The sequence below is a fragment of the Muscardinus avellanarius genome (genome assembly GCF_963383645.1).
Source record: "Muscardinus avellanarius genome assembly, chromosome: 13".
Taxonomy (NCBI): Eukaryota; Metazoa; Chordata; class Mammalia; order Rodentia; family Gliridae; genus Muscardinus; species Muscardinus avellanarius.
In genome coordinates, this window is record NC_137799.1 from 33438320 (window position 1) to 33447513 (window position 9194).

General features: G+C 39.2%; 1 pseudogene across 1 annotated transcript; it reads right to left on the bottom strand.

Annotated features, from left to right (window-relative positions):
• Positions 1-1253: 1253 nt before the first annotated feature.
• Positions 1254-5710, bottom strand: LOC308272144 (chromobox protein homolog 3-like; annotated as a pseudogene). The gene is made up of 4 exons: positions 5641-5710; positions 2694-2781; positions 1829-2028; positions 1254-1593 (listed from the first exon to the last, which is right to left on the bottom strand). The product of its transcript is annotated as a chromobox protein homolog 3-like (transcript).
• Positions 5711-9194: the final 3484 nt, after the last annotated feature.

Sequence of the window (9194 nt, forward strand, 5' to 3'; positions counted from 1 at the left end):
TTTCTTTGAGACCACACAGGTTCTCTTTTTCTCCTGTTTACATGCTTTTCATTAACTAATATATCATGTTTGAAATTCAATCTTTTCTCCATTTAAAAGGATTTTTAATTTACTTTTCAAATTGACACATAATATTTGACATATTCATAAGGTGCAGTGTGTGTGTGTGTGTGTGTGTGTGTGTGTGTGTGTGTGTGTGTGTGTTACTGGGGGCAGCTCAGGAATAGTCAACCTCAGAACGTCAGTCTCAAGCCCTTTCATTTTTTATTTTGAAACATGGTCTCACTAAGTTATTATGCGCTGGCCAAAAGGCTGTGATTCTCCTGTCCCGTCCTCTCAGGTACTAGGATTACAGGAGTGTGCCATCGCACCTGGCTATAGTACAATTTGTTTTGATCCATGTATGTATTGGGTAGTCATCAACTCAGGGTAAGTTTTATATCCATCACCCATGTATGTAATTATGAATATACATGGATTTTTATCCTTCAGCTTTTAAACTATCCAACTTAAAATTTACAATGAGCTATAGAATTATTAATTTGAAAGGTATGGCTTGGAAAATTTTTCAGTTTAACTTGAGGAGATGTATCTAATAGGTTGCTTAAAATAATGGCATCTCAGAAACATGGGCTTACAACCCCATGGTCCTTATACATATGAGTGTGTTTGTTTGTTTGTTTGTTTGTTTGTTTGTTTGTTTGTTTAGGTACTGGGGTCCCTGGAAGCCCTTCTACCTCCAGGCTACACTCACAGCCCTATTCTTTATATTTTTATTTGGAAACAGGGTCTCTTAAGCCAGCACGGCTGGCTTTGAACCTGCTAATCCTTCTGTCTCCGCATCCCAAGCGCGGGGATTACAAGGGTGCACCACCACGCCCGGCTACATATGAGATTAAAACAAGCTCTGCTTGAGTATGACTATGGAAATTTTCCCAATATTTAGAAAGATAGAGGAAACATACCATGGTATCAAATGCTGTTTTCTGATAAAGGAAGCAACTACAGAAAGCTTTTATTTGCTGAAAGTAATCAGTGCTAACTGATAAATAAAACAAAAACCGAAGCAATTTCCCCATAATACTTTCAAACCCAGCATATCAAACTTGACTTTCTTTAGAATATAGTTATTTTTTCACAGTGGTAAATCAAAAACCAAGACTCAGAGGTGTGTGTGTGTGTGTGTGTGTGTGTGTGTGTGTGTGTGTGTGTAAATATATATATAAATGTGAGCAATTATTCATAGCTTCATCTTATGGACAAAAATGCCAAGTTAATTTCTTTTCATAAAAAGCAATTAAAACCTGAGGACACTTTGGGCCTCTTTTACAGCACCAAGTCAGCCCCATCTGAATCTTTCCATTTCATGAGGAACATCAATTATTCACTGTTGTCGGTGGCACCAATTATTCATTCAGGGTCAAGACCTCTGGCAAAGCTTTGTGGTTTATCAGCAGCATCTCTTTTCTTCCTTGATTTGCTATCATCAGATTCACTGTCACATAATGATTTCCTTTTTGTCCCATATTTTTCTTTACCAGCTTTTTCAGAATTAAGAAATGCTTCAATTAATTCTGGACAATCTAAAATTTCTTCAAACCTGGCGTGGTGGCACATGCTTGTAATCCCAGCACTTGGGAGACTAAGACAAAAGGATCGCGCAGATTCGAAGCCAGCCTCAGCTACTTAGTGAGGCTCCCAGCAACTTAGTGAGACCCTATTTCCAAATAAAATAGAAAAGAGGTCTGGGAGTGTACACTGAAGGTAGAACGCCTCTGGGTTCCATCCCCAGCACCACTAAATAAATAAATAAATATAAATAAATTACTTCAGGTTCCCAAGTATTGTCAGCAACTGCAAATCTCTTCTACTTCAGAAAATATTCCAACTTTCCATTCCCCACATGCCAGTCCAATACCTTTTCTACCACAAATTCTTCAGGTCTGCCTCTTCAACTTTTTTATCCTTTCCATTCTGTTTCTTTCCTTTTATTTTTTCAATGTAGTTTTTTTTTTCTTTTTAACTAATCTTTTTAAGAAAGGCAGCCTGCGATATGCAGCGCCTCATTTGGCTGTGTCTGGAGTCTTGGAAGCTTGACCACCCTACGTTCTCCTACAAATGGACCTTGAGAGCTTGTTTGGAGGTTCCAGCAGGGGAGTGCAGCTACTCGTATACCCTTGACCCAAGACCGGTCCTCCTCTATTCGGGGAAGGTCGTCCTCTTCGACCGAGCGCGCAGCTTCGGGAGGGACGCACATGGAGCGGTGAGGGAGGCAGGGGACACCCGCCTAGCCAGCCAGATCAGGCGAGTCAACCTTGGCGATCAATGGGGTGACAGATGTCGCAGCCAGATCGCCCTCATATCCTTCAATGTAGTTTTATTGGAGGCCATTTTTTATTGCACACTTGAAGAGCTGCGAAGCTCTGGGTCATGGGTCTGCAGCATCTCCAGGCCTGTGCACCTCCCTAGCTTAAATTAAAAAAAAAAAAAAAAAACTTATGTGTTAAAAGATCTAGGATTGGTAAGTAAGCTTCATAGCAATCAAAGATGCAAGATCATTATCACTTGCTTTGCCATCTTAAGCCTGGACCTTTTATTTGCAAGACCTCTTTTTCGCCCAAGATGGCTGTAGGGATCCCGGCCTGTGCTTCTGCATTCTAGGCAGCACGGACAAGCTTTCCTGAAAAACTCACCCAAGCACTTTACCTTTTATCTCATTCAACACCCCTACAAAAGTGGCTAGAAAATGCAATTTCTTATCTGGACACATTTTTCTGAAATCTATTATCAAGAAAAGAAAGGAGGATTAGTTATTGAATTCACACCTAACAATTTTATGTCATATTTTAATGCACAAATGGTGGTCAACCTTTAAAAAATATTTATCACCCCATACCATCATTAATCCCCCACCCCCACCTCCATCCATCCTTCATGTAGAAAAGGAACTTTAAACCCAAAGTACATCAAAGTTAAATCTTGAGAAGTTGATCAATAGAGGCAGGAAAATGATCTGTCCTTCTTACAGATGCTTTTTCCTGGGGAATCTGACAGAGCTGTGATTGCTAGCCCTCTAGTCTCCAACCTGTTCAGAAGCAGGACATGGTTGCCAGGGAAAGGTCCCTGGGAGAATAGAAAGGAACAGTGTTTTTTCAGTCTTGGCCACTGTAAATGTTGCCTTCACCCCTGCTGCCTTGATATGACAATAAACTCGCACCTTTCTCTCTGCTTCCACCATGATGCTGTGAGGACCTGCAGTCATGGCTCCTGCTTGGAAGTCGCCCTGACATAAACAGAAATCTCCAGAACTACAAACCCCAAAATAAAATCCTTCTTCCTGTAAGTTTTGTGCATCAACTATTTGGATCACAGTGGTGAAAATACTAACTCAACAGAAAGGGACATACAAAGTGAATTCTCTGAAAATAGAAGAATTCCCTAATAAAAATGTAATGGCACAGTTTCTTCTTCTCCGGACTCATCTTGATTTTCCAATCCTCTACCATAAAACCGGTTTCTGAAGCTGGGTGTGGTGGCACAGCTTGTAATCTCAGCATTTGGGAGGCTGAGACAGGAGGATTGGTGTTCACAGATAGCCTCAACTACTTACTGGAGGCCCTTTGTATCCCAATGAGACCCTGTTTCAAAATAAAAAATAGAAAATAGGGCTGGGAGTGTAGGTCAGAGTAGAATGCCCCTGGGTTCCATCCCCAGTACTAAAAAAAAAAAAAAAAAAAAGGATTATGTGATGTTGGAATGGTGAGATGACTCCCCCCCCCCCCAAGTACTGAGGTTTGAACACAGGGTCTTCCCATGCTAGGCAGGGCTTTACCTCTGAGCTAGACCTTCAGCCCCTTTTGAGTTTTATTTTAAGATAGGGTCTTGCTAAATATCCCAAGGTATCCTCATATTTTGGGTCTCCTTGCCTCAGCCTCTCAAGTAACTGGAATTACAGGCATGCACCATGGTGGCCAGCATGACATTTGTTTTATTGGAGGTGTTTAGCTGAAGGGAAGTCTCCTCACTGGAATGATAGGGGATCTTCCCTACAACTAGTCAGAAGTGAACTAGCATGGAGCTTCTAGAATACTGTGCCAAACCAAAAAGGGGACTCCTCTGAGAACAGAGTATTTTCTAACAAGAAGAAGTTCAGACTTGAAACCGGGGTGATATTTCAGATCCTACCACACCCACTTGAAAAATTCTAGATTAAGAGCAGCAACAGAGCTAGGCATTGTGTTATATGCCTGTAATCCCAATACTTGAATGGCCGAGTCAGGAAGATTACAGGTTGAGGCCAGCCTCAGCAACTTAGACCCTGTCACCTTTTCTAAATAAAAAATAAAAAGAGTAGTTCGGAAGTAGAATACCCTTGGCTCTAATTCCCAATACTACCAAATAAAAGTAGCAACAGAATATTTAAAATTTAGGCTGGGCATGGTGTCACATGCTCATAATCCCAGTACTTGGGAGGTGGAGACAGGAGAATCCAGGTTTGCAGCCAGCCTCAGCTACTTAGTGAGGTACTCTGCAACTTAGTGAGACCCTGTTTCAAAATAAAGAATAAAAAAATTGGCAAGCCGGGCGTGGTGGCACATGCTTGTAATCCCAGCATTCGGGAGGCTGAGACCAGAGGATTGCAGTTCGTAGACAGCCTCAGCTACTTAGTGAGGCCCTCCGCAACTTAGTGAAGATCCTATTTCAAAATAAAGAATAAGAGCTGGGCGTGGTGGCGTACACTTGTAATCCCTGCACTTGGGAGGTGGAGATAGGAGTATCGCACAGGTTCGAAGCCAGGCTGGATGGTTTAAGAGACCCTGTTTCCAAATAAAAATATAAAAAATAGGTGTCTGGGAGTGTAGCCCAGAGGTAGAAGGGTTCCCAGGAACCCCAGTACCACCAAAAAAATAAATAAATAAATAAAAAAGTAGGGCAAGGGTTGTAGCTTGGAGGTTGAATGCCCCTGGGTTCTATCCCCAGATCTGCAAAAAAAAAAAAAAAAAAAAAAAAAAAACAATTAGGCTGAGAGTATAGCTCAGAGGTAAAATGCTCCTGAGTTCAATGCCAACACCAAAATAATAATAATAATAATAATAATAATAATAATAATAATTAGAATTTAGCAATGCAAATGTGCCAAACCAACCTTCTATGGTTTATGTCTCCAAAGTTTATGGGCTGGGAACTTAAATGCAAGAATGTTAAGAGGTGGGACCTTTAAGAGATTATTAGATTATAAAGGCTTTATAAAGTAGGGAGAAGATAGGTTATACAGGAGTTGGTTCCTGCCATCCTCATGGGATGACTCAGCAAGAAGATACTTTCCGGTGTAGGTCCATTCATCTTGGACTTCCCAGCTTCTGGGGCTGTATGAAATAAATCTCTGTCCTTTATGAATTGTTTCCAGCATTCTGTTATAATAACACAAAATGGACTCAGATACACCCCATCTGGAATATATCTGAATAACCAATGACTTTACCCACATAGGGACCATAGGAAATGAGATGCTTTGAGATGTGTTTGATATTTTTAAAAGAAGGAAATTTTGAGCTGGACAATGCAAATTGAGGAAGAAAAGATAATCTTCTTTTAATTGTGTGGGTGTCCTGTGTGTGATCCAAGATTAAATGTTATTACCTATCTCTGCTCGAATGACACGAGTCTGGATGTCTGAGAGGTTGCTTTCCTCTTTCCACGTGGCTCTCATTCCTGCTCATTGATGGATTTCAATTCTCAAGATACTGCCACTGTTCAGCCATCAGCTCAGCTCAGCTCAGATGCTGAAACTTTGCTAATTCTAAGTGTGTATTTTTCTGTTGCTGCTACTGTATCACTATGGTAACAGTTATGGCACAGACTGCAAACTCTATAAAGATTCAAACTGTGTCCTGTGAGCCAAGAAGAACATCAGATGTGTATATATAAAACAGGGAGGAGTGGCCATTTTGCTTTAAATCGGATGTTCTGGGGAGATAAATGATTTCTTTTCTTTTTGTTTTTTAGCTTCAATTTCTACTACACATAAAGCAAATCAATTACTTCTGATGAGTTGTGAATGAAACAATGAGGTCTATACACTTGCAAAAAATCCACAGGGATAAAGCTATGTATATTCTTTATGAAGAATTATATATTCTATGTATATTCTTTATGAAGAATTAATCAATACATTGAGATAGAATTTAATGAAGCAAAATTCACTTCTCATGACATTTTTCCACCAGAGGCATAAAACTGTTTTTACTAAATATAAGCACTTAAAAAGGAAGTTTAGAAAAAGGGCAGATTTCCTCTTTTGATACTCCCATCAAGAAGAGAACCTAGATCTTAAGCATTTGCCAAACCACAAATCCATAGTGGTAGATTTATCTCCCAGGTTTTATTTTTTTCTCTCAAGCCTCTTAGAATTTCTCAATTATTATTCTTTTTCTTATCTTTCTTCATTTCCTGCCACTTTCTTCTCAAAAGGATTCACAATAACTTCCAAAACATATTTATACCATGAACACTGTGATAGGAAGATTAGTCCCTCAACCCCATTTGTTTTCTAACCCCTGAAATCTATAACTGTTACCTTTCACAGTAAGAGACTTTGCAAATGCAATTAGATTAAGGATTTCGAGACAGGAGATTATCCTGTATTACCCAGGAAGCCCAAGTATAATAAGGAGGGCTCTCATAAGAAGGAGGCAGAAAAGCCAGATATAGCAATAACAGATGGGATAGTAGAAAAAAGAGGTTAAAGTAATACAAAGAAGTAGGGTAGTGAACCAAGAAAAGTGTGTGGTCCCTAGAAACTGGAAAAGATAATAAAACTGATGTATCTGTATTCAGACCAAAAAAAAAACTCTACCCACACAATCTTGGCTTATTGAGACTGATTTTGGACTCCTGGTTTCTAGAACTGCAGGGTAATAAATGTGTGTGTCTTTTAAGACAATAAAATGGTGATAATTTGTTATAGCTTAAGTAGGAAACCAATACAAAGAAAGGATCTAATTAAATGACATTGGAGACAAGACAAGTAAATGCAATATGCAGCTCTGGATTTCATCCCGAACTAGACTTTGTTTTTTCCTTTTACTGAGAAGGGCATTAGTGAGACATTGATGAGATTTAAATAAGGGCTGTACATTAAAATTAAATCAGTAGTATTTTATTACATGATTTGGGTTTCAGATGTGCCCTATACCTCATATGTAGAGGCAGCTGTGTTTGGAGGTGGGTAAGAGGTAGGGTAGAGGGGTGAAATACTGAGGGCATGCCAGGTACAAGGTGTGTGAACTGGCCCACCAGCTACAGCAACTGCTCTCTGCCCCCTTTGGCTCTCTGTTCCTCACTGAGGATGCACTGGGGATGTATGGGCAAAGCTTCTGCTTGGAGACAAACCAGAAATGGACTATACCCCCTGAAATCTCCAGAACCCTGAGCAACTCTTCCTTCCTCTAAGATGTGTGTGTCAGGTGTTTGGGTCACAGCAGTGAGAATGCTGACTGGAACATGTATCAGTGTTTTCTAATTTTGAGATTTTTATTGCTATTATATAAAACATCTTTGTGTTTAGAAAATAGACATGAAAGTATTTAGGGGTGAAAAGACATATGTCTGCAACTTACTCATAGCATTCTTATACCCAAATATTAAGAAAATAAACATAGAAAGATGAAGCAAACAGGGTAAAGTGTTATCATTGGAAAAATTTGTAACATTTTTACACCTCTTTTTACAAATTTCTTTGAAATTAATTAAAATTCAAAGGATGGACATGTTGTCATGAGCAAGCTATGCCTTGAACCTAAAGCAGTCTCTTTTTACAAATTTCTTTGAAATTAATTAAAATCCAAAAGATGGACATGTTGTCATGAGCAAGCTATGCCTTGAACCTAAAGCAAACACACTGGTGTCTTTGCATCATTCCTAAATTCACTGAGTAACAATAAACTTATAAGTAACCTCATTTTCATTGGCTTAAATTCACCAAAAATATTCATGGTTCACTTGGTGTCATGACCGAGACAATCACAAGTTCTTTTATTAAAATCCAGTCTTAATTACTAATATCTGTAACACTCAGGCTGATATTTGAGACAGGAACTTTTGACTCGGCTCTGGTAGAAACAAAATATGAGTCAAGTGAGCACAAATTTGCAGTCAAAGCTTTAATCGGGAAATTAAAAAGGGAGAATGAAAAGGCTTCACTCTGAGAAGGGGAACAACACAGATTGAGCAAGAAATCAGTGTTGTCTGGAACAAAAGGATAAATCAACCTCCTATGGAGTGCCAAGGAGTAGGGAAGGGTCTGCTAGTACAATCAGAATTTCTTTGGGAGACATATGTGTTGAGTGTGTGTGTGTGTGTGTGTGTGTGTGTGTGTGTGTGTGTAGAAGATTCTACTATCTCTGGGCATTGCCCTACATTTGGTGTTTACAGTTGATTTGGTTAAGAATAGGAGGTCAAAAAGAGGCACAGTTTATACATTGTAAGAGTGGAGGAGTAGAAAAGACTTTTAGCGACAAATGATTAAGACCTGAAAGTTTATCCACCTTTCTGTTCCATGACATGTCCCTGTCTCATTCCTTCCTGAGAGACTTTTTTTCTCCTTATTTTTGAGGGGAAAAGTGGCAGAGCTTTCTCTTCTTGAAGCTACTTTAAGTTGACATATAGGTATTAATCTTATAAGAGAAAAATCCCTTGCTGCCTGATCTGAAGGAGACAAGATGGGTGGTATAGGCACTCAGTCTTAGATGGGTTGAAAACTACAGGTGAATGAATATCAGCTTGTCTCAGAACTGGGGAAGTCTTAGAACTAGGAGTATGATAGCAGTAAACAGCCTCCCCCCCTATAAGGAACTACCAACATCCTACTTATCTCATTAGTAGTCTAAAATTTTGAACAGGTACTTGAGGTTCTCTACAGATTCACAAGCATATTCATGCAATACTAAAGAATGCTGTGGGAGGACAGGCTTTATCCCTGTTGAATAAACCCAAGTAGGATTTTCCTGTAGCTTTTAGCACTAGGAATGGCTAAAACAAAATTAATAATAATAATAATAATAATAATAATAATAATAATAAATAAAGCCCACTGGGTCACCTAGATTAATAATATATTGTAAAATATGGTTCATGTCTTCATCTTACCAGTGACAGCTAAGAAGGGCATGCCATATAGCATCTCAAAAAGGCTT